We start from the raw sequence: 7,622 nt of genomic DNA, 5'->3' as shown, positions 1-7,622 counted from the left end.
CAGGAGCTCATAAAAGCAGCCTCTTAATTGCTCAAGTGATGTCTTGGATGTGTAAAAACTTCCAGCCAAATCTGCAAAATTAATTAAATAATTAAGCACATCCTGACAACGAAGGAACAACGAAGGGTTAAACAGCATTGTGTCCCAGCAAGGGAAAAGCAATCTCCCTCCCTCCTTCAGCACAGTTTTTCCAACAAGCTTATAAAATCCACTTAAAATATTAATACCGAGATGGTCAGAAGTGTACAGGCTAAAGGGCAATTGGAAAAGATTAATTCCCTATCACAACCCCAGCCTTGATTTCATAACCTCAGCAAGCAGTTCCTGGGCTGTGGCACAGCACCCTGCTGGCATGGCCAGAATTCCTGAGATGGGCCCCAAGTTCCTGGGATGTGCAGGTGCTGTGCACTCCTTGGGGTACCTGATCTGCTCAGTCCTGGCTGAAAAATGCTTCATCCCAGCCATGTGTGCAACCAGTGGGAGGGAGAAGGGACGAATTCATGATTCCTTCTCTCTGTTCAGGAGCATTATGACAGTTAAACCCTGCCAAACCCACAGCCTCACACATGTTCCCCTGTGCTTACATAAGGTGATCAGCAATAAACCGATGAATGATGTGGAGTGCGGATGGAGCTGGCCCAGCTCTGGGGGCAGCTGTGCTGCGTGCCCAAATCCCGAGCACATCCCTCATGCAAAGAGCAGCACATGGCCTTCTCCTTGTCCTTCCATGGGAAGAAAACCCTCGGCTAACCTTGTGAACAGTTCCTGTGTAGGTGAGAAGCACATACAGTAACGTGTTTCTGTGTTGGCTGAGATGCACAGAGATGGAGTGTAGTAGCCAGAGCCCCATCTCCTGCCCTGCAGAGCTGCTGCCTGCCCCAGCTACTGGTCCGTGAGGTAAGGGGACAAGATAACAAGCAGCTCAAAGCTGCAAAGCGGCGACTGCCTTGTTAATAATTAGCATCCATCGCAAAGACATTTTATGGCGGGGAGGGAAGGAGAAGATTTGCTCTGTATCCTGGACCGCCGATGCCCGAGCAGCGCCCATCAGGAGGATGCTCGCACCTGTGCCAGGTTTGCTCGGCAGTGTAATCCCGAACAGATGGTGGCTGCGGCCCCGCTGCCGCAGAGCAGCACTTCCAAAAGTAAATAGCAACAAATGTTTTGGTGCGTAATGCCCTCAAATCTCAGTCTCACACGGGGCTTTCTGTTTTCTCTCTCTCTTCCAGCACTGGCGAACGGCTGAGGACAAATGCTACCGAAAAGGAGGAAGGAGGAAAAAAATCGCAATCAATTAAATGCTTTGGAAAAAAAATCAACATGAAGAACTCGCGAAAATCAATCCTAATTCAAGAGGATTGCACTGCTTTGTTCATCTCTCCCTCTCCCTGCCTGAGCAACCAAAGCAATAAAAATGATAGCTCCATCTCAGGCAAGGAAGCAATTGGAACTTCAAAAAGGTTTGACGTCGGCTGATGAAGCCTGATGCAGCCTGCATGGTCTGAAAGCTCAACGTTCTGCAAGAGAAGCAATGTACTGGGAGGCTCGGGTAATGCAGCCCCTCTGGCTCCCCTCCCCACAGGGGAAAATGGGGCCCTTGGTGCCAGCGATGGCAGTGCACAGAGCTGCCCTGGCTGGAAAGGAAACTGCAGTGCCCCTGTGCTGTTCCACCCAGGGATGTCAGTGGGGCAAACTGCTCAGCAAGGAGACATAGGATGTGCAAAAAAATTTAAGCTGGAGGCATTTGGAAGATAAAAGCTTCCCAGATACAGCAAGGACACGCTCTGATAGCAGGGCTCCTGCTCACTGGTGGTTGCGGCACCCCATGCCATGCTGAAATTGGAGCTCACATTGAAACAGGAACTCATGTGGGGTTTCTTATCTGGGGGTCACAGCTTGGTCCCAGCCTTGCACAGAAATGGTATGGGCTGCAAGCTCCAGCCCAACTGCTTTCCCTGTCTGCTCTCTGAATGGGAGAAGGAATCCACAGCGGGAGCCAAACCTGGGGAACAGCATAGAGAAATGTGAAGGAGAAAGATGGAAGGGAGGAAAGAGGAAATACAAAACATGGCATGAAGAAGAATCTAAGGCAGCTGAGGTTGGCTCAGGTTTTCCTTGGCCTTTCCAGTCTTCCCTACAGAGCTATGGGTTTGTTGGACTTCCTCTGCCCAGTGTAACCACTGAAGGTTACTGAGAGACATCCAGCTCCCTGCGGGGCTAATGGGGAGGGCAGAGACTGAGTGGGGATCCAGAAGGCACATCACTGTCCTGCTGTGCTGAGACCCAACGGATTTAGATGTCCACTGGATAACTCAGCACATATTTCAGATTTCAGCTGTGGGAATTCTGGGTATTTGGTAACCTTTTGTGGATGTTTTTTCCTGGACCTTTATCCTACCACTTTTTGAACCTGGATCAATTTTAGCATCCAGCCAATATTTTGGTATTAATGACATGCACTGATACTCCAGACACAGGCTTTGTTTGAGGTACTGCTTCATCCTGACTTGAGATGCCATTTCCCCCCAGTGTGACCTTCTCAGATTAACACCGCTTGTGCCTGTGCAGAACTTGTTCCTCCCTTTGCCTTCTCGTCAAAGCAAGTCCTTGGCTGGGAGCACGGTGAGGGATGCTCATGAAGGTTAACTCCAGCCAAGGCCAGCTGGTCTCTGTAGGCTCCCTCCAGAATCAGAGGTGAGAGATGATTCCCATTACTCATTCTCCACTGGAGAAATGTCTCTTTCTGTTTGCTGATTATAGCCTCTGTCAGCTGAAGCTGGCCTTCGTGAATCACATCAATGCTTACAATCAGGAAGCAGTGCATGACACTGGAATAACACTTGGTAAAGCAGATGCTTATTTCAAATATTGTAACATAAAGTTCTAATAGAAGAACAACGTGACAAAAAACACCAATAGGATTTTGCAGAGAAAAATGGTAGGAGCTGCATTTAGCCGATGGTATATTTGTACTTAGAGTTCACTGCTGAGAGCTATGAAGTAAGTATGTGCTCATATTTTTAGGGACAGAATTAGCGTTGCTCCATAAGATCCCTCATCAGGACTACTTGTGTGAATGAGAGCTGCAAGATTTCTGGAGAGCATTCATATAAAAACAGGAATGTTCCTGAAGTGCTGTAAATGGAGCTGCCTAAATTGTCTATCCAAATCCTGTGCATGATGACAGTAGCTGGATTAAACGGCACTCATGGGCAATCAGTTGCATGGCTGAACTTGAATGCTTAATGCAGAAGGTTGAACTTGGCTTCATTAAGACTGTGCAGAAGGTTAAACTTGGTTTCACTGAGACCAAGCAATGACGGGTTTCTCTGCATAGAAGAGAAACTCTCTGCCTCTCTAACCCAATTTCCTGGATTGTGGCAGATTTTTTTCATTCCTGTGAAATCCTCATCCTTGATACTGAGGAAAGATGAGTGGCAGAGGGCTGATGGGGCCCTTGCCCTCCCTAAGACCCAGCCAAGGTCAACCAGCCCGCCTCACTCTGGCACTATCTCACCCTGCCTGAAGGACAGCACTGCATAGCTGCAGTCTCACGGCTTCTCAAGGTTACTTGTGCACCTGCTGAACCAGGGATGCTCTCATATGCTCCGTACAGCAGAAAATAGATAGGAGTAAGTTTCTTCTCCACATTTAGTTCTGTTTCATTTAGATTCTCACATCTCCACCAAGATATAGCTTATCCAGTGCCATACAGGCAGAAATCAGACAAGGCAAAAGGACAGAAAATAATGCATCTCTACACAAACCTGTCCCCAAGAATGAGAAGACCCACAAGGGAACCTGCACTGATTTTCTCTCCAATGATCAGCAGCAAAAGTTCATTACTGCTCTTCTGCTTCCTCATTTTTTTAGGCCTACAAACTCTTCTCTTTATCTGCCACATGTCCCTGGACCACCAGAAAGTGGAAAACATTGACGCTGGAAAGCCTTCATAGGCTGAGAGTTTAAAGTTGCTGCAAGGAAAGGAGAGGAGCTCACACTGTTCTTCCTCCCTTGGAGAAGCTATATCATATGATATTACAGACTGGCCTGAGTTGAAAAGGACCACAAAGATCATTCAGTTCCAACCCCCTGCTGTGTGCAGGGTCACCAACCAGCAGCCCAGGCTGCCCAGGGAGGCATCCACAGCCTCCTTGGTCAACCTGTTCCAGTGAGTCACCACCCTCTGGGTGAAAAGCTTCCTCCTAAGATCACACATAAGCCTTCTCTTCTCTAGGCTAAACAAGCCCAGTTCCCTCCACCTTTCCTCATAGGAGAGCTGCTCCAGACCTCTGACCATCTTAGTGGCCTCCTCTGGACCCGCTCTAAGAGCTCCATTTCCTTCCTGTACTGAGGGCTCCATGCAGCACTGCAGGTGGGGCCTTGGAGCTCTCTGCAGAACTAAGTAAAAAAAGCAGTAAAACCTTTTTCTTGCATTTTCCATGCATCAGACCCAAACGCTCCTTGATACTGGTCTCATAACTCTCCAAGTCATGAGTCAGATTCTGAGGCACCTCCTCATTCAATTTGAAGGACGAGAACGTATTTGTGGAGTATGGAGTGGGTAAGAACCAAGTAATGGTATTTGCAACTTGACCTAGTATGTGTGCATTTCATTAATCCTTCCTCCACCAACCACTTAACCTTTATGGGCATTCTTATTGTATCGATTTCAGTCCATTTCTTCAATTTAGTGAGATCATGCAGTATTTTAAACCTGTCTTCCACTGCATAACTAGGTTTAGCTGTGGGGTAATTGACATCAATTCAAAGAATGAAAAATTAGGCTGAATATCCAGGGAAAACTTCCTAATGGTGAGATGGCAGGAACACTTGGTGCATTTGGTGTGGGCTTTGTGATGCTCCACAGGGGCAATCAGGGCTCCCTGAGCCTCAGCTCCAGGCACTCTTCCCAGTTTCCATCCTGTTGCCCCATGCTCTTCATACAGTTGGAGTAGAACAGCTTCACTGCAGGATTGGCCAGAAAAACAAGAAGGTTCTCAGCCCCACCTTTTTCAAAAAGGATTCTGTGATATTTAAGGACAAAAGCTCCCATCTTTATTGGATTATTATTATTGCTTTTTAAAACTGGAACCAACCACTTCTTATTAGAAGAAGACTTCAATCAGGTCCTGAAAAATGGAAGCATCATTTTCAGCAACAAAGCCGTATACAGTTATCTCCAAAGCCAAATAGGGCGGTACGTGATGTGATGATTGGAGGAGGAGGTTGGGGCTTTTCTTCTTTTCAGGTTCTTGAAATTCATCTGCCATGAAAAAAAAAAAAAAAAAAAAAAAAAAGGGAGATTTGTCAAAAGATGAAAATTCCCACTAGGAAAATGTCAAAGGAAGCATTTCCATCAGCACTGCTCAACCAGCAGCTGCACAGGGACGGCTCAGAAGTGACTCCACCTCGCAGCTGCTGTCCTGAATCTCTTTGAGAGCACAAGGTGGTGACGCAACTATTCCCAGTTCTCCATCAGGAAAGAAATCAGTGGGTACTCATGGAGGTACAGTGGACAGTGTGCCAAGCACAGATCTGCACCTGGCAGGGAAAAGAGAAATTTCCTTAATGGCGGGAGGCTTGGGCTACATAAGTTGCTCCGAAAGTAATGCCTTCTATTTATTTCCATGGAAACTACAGCAGCTACAAAGTGCACAACACCACTTGACAGAGCAAAATCTTAGCTACAGAACATTATTATTATTATTATTATTTAACACAGTCACTATTAGCTATGCATTTTTACTAGCAATGAACAGGAGTCTGCAAGTTGTGGTCATAAAAATCTGCACCAGTGTGTGTCTTCTCCTGGGTGAATGGTGATAGGATGAGGGGCAATGGCCTCACGTTGCTCCAGGGGAGGTTCAGGTTGAATATTAGGAAAAAACTCTTCTCCAGAAGAGCAGTGATGTGTTGGCACAGCTGCCCAAGGAGGTGGGGAGGTCACTGTCCCTGGAGGTGTCCCAGAGCCATGGGGATGTAGCACGGAGGGCTGTAGGCAGTGGGCACGGTGGGGGTGGACTTGAGGATCTTAGTGGTTTGTTCCAACCTTAACCATTCTGTGATCAGTTCTACACCTTTGCATCGTATGCACTGCCATGTCAGATGCCATTCTGTCAGGCTGCCCCTCTGCTGCTGTCACACAGCAGCAAAATGTAATGGAATATTGGCAGGAAGGCTCAGCCTCTACTGCCATACCACCAACATCCGCCTCTGACATTGTGGGGCAACATCATAGGAGAGGAGGCTCTGCTTTCAGAGCAGCGCTCATACAAATTTGCCTGTTAACAAGTATCCAGAGGCTTATACAAAAGACCAATTCTCTTAGAAAAATCCTTGGAGAGGATCCCAACAGGACTCCAAGGCTGGCAAGCTGCTGGGGAGATGGGCAGTAGATGCAGCCATCTCAAGAGGACACCGCCTCTGGATTTCTGGATTGTGGTTTTCCTATTCTGCACTTTTCATAATGCCCTCTGGCTGGTACCATTGAAATGAAACCTACTGATTGAAATTCTGATCCTATTGATTTTACACAGGAGATCTGCTCAAGTATGAAAGAGCAGGAATTGCTCCGCAGCCACCCCCACCCCCACCCGCTCCCTGCTGAATACAGGCAGTAGGTTTGCTTTCCCATGCAGGTATACCCTTTTCCCCTGGGCTCCCAGAAATAAATTACCCCAAATTCAGATATTCAGTACCTATTAGCTCACAAATGTTCGGTAAATACCGCTGGCCCTTGAGTACGCTAACATTATTTATGAGCTCCCTTTTACTTCCCTTTGTCTGCTCTGCCTCACATCTCTGCTATACACTGTTAACCACATGCCACGCTTCTCCCCTTTGTTTCAGAGGTGTAGAAGGAAAATGGAAACGGTGCTTTATGGGAAGGAGGTCATATAATGTCAGCCTGTGCCCAGCCCCACCTGGGCCGGGTGTTTCATTATGGATAGTCACAGCGGGCAGCGGCCCCACAGCATCCTTCTGGTTCTGTTTGCAGGGAGGTGGAGAGGGCTGTGGCAGCAGCTCTGTTCCTTCAGTGAGCTCCTCGGCCTGGCTGCTCGTGGCAGAGGGCAGCCTGCTCCCAGAATACAGGCCTTGGTTTCATAGAATCAATCAGAGCTCTCCCTTCCCTGGGTCCAACCCCAGCTCACCCCACCAGGACCACATGGCACGGCTCTGACAGCTCCATGGATGGTGACTCCCCCCTTCCCTGCGCAGCTGTGCCACCGCCTCACTCTTAAAGAAGGAATAGTTCCCAGTCCCCAACCTGACCATCCGCGGTGCAGCTCGAGGTCACTACCTCTCACCCCGCCGCTGTTATCTGGAGCAGAGGCCGAGCCCCCCCCCAACCTGCTGTCAGGGGTCGCAGAGCCATGAGCTCCATGCCGAGCTCCATGCCGAGCTCCATGCCGAGCTCCATGCCGAGCTCCTCTCCATCTGACCCAGCCCGTTCCCTCATGCGCTGTGCTGGGAGCATGCGCGGTACTCGCGCGTCACGGCAGCGGGCGAGGCCTGCGGAGCGCGTCCCCCTCCCCCGGCACATCCCGCACATCCCGCACCGCCGCCGCATCCCCGCGCCCCGCCAGGCGCGCAGCCCGGAGCGGCCCCGCCCCGTTCGT

General features: G+C 49.0%; 1 long non-coding RNA gene across 1 annotated transcript; it reads right to left on the bottom strand.

The window, feature by feature from the left end:
* Positions 1 to 4,326: 4,326 nt before the first annotated feature.
* Positions 4,327 to 7,479, bottom strand: LOC107319036. Its single transcript, XR_004308649.1, has 3 exons — positions 7,304 to 7,479; positions 5,412 to 5,544; positions 4,327 to 5,266 (listed from the first exon to the last, which is right to left on the bottom strand). It is a non-coding gene; the product is annotated as an uncharacterized LOC107319036 (long non-coding RNA).
* Positions 7,480 to 7,622: the final 143 nt, after the last annotated feature.

This window comes from Coturnix japonica, chromosome 11 (assembly GCF_001577835.2).
Source record: "Coturnix japonica isolate 7356 chromosome 11, Coturnix japonica 2.1, whole genome shotgun sequence".
Taxonomy (NCBI): Eukaryota; Metazoa; Chordata; class Aves; order Galliformes; family Phasianidae; genus Coturnix; species Coturnix japonica.
The sequence above is the reverse complement of the archived record's forward strand: the minus strand, read 5'-3'. Positions and strand labels throughout refer to the sequence as shown.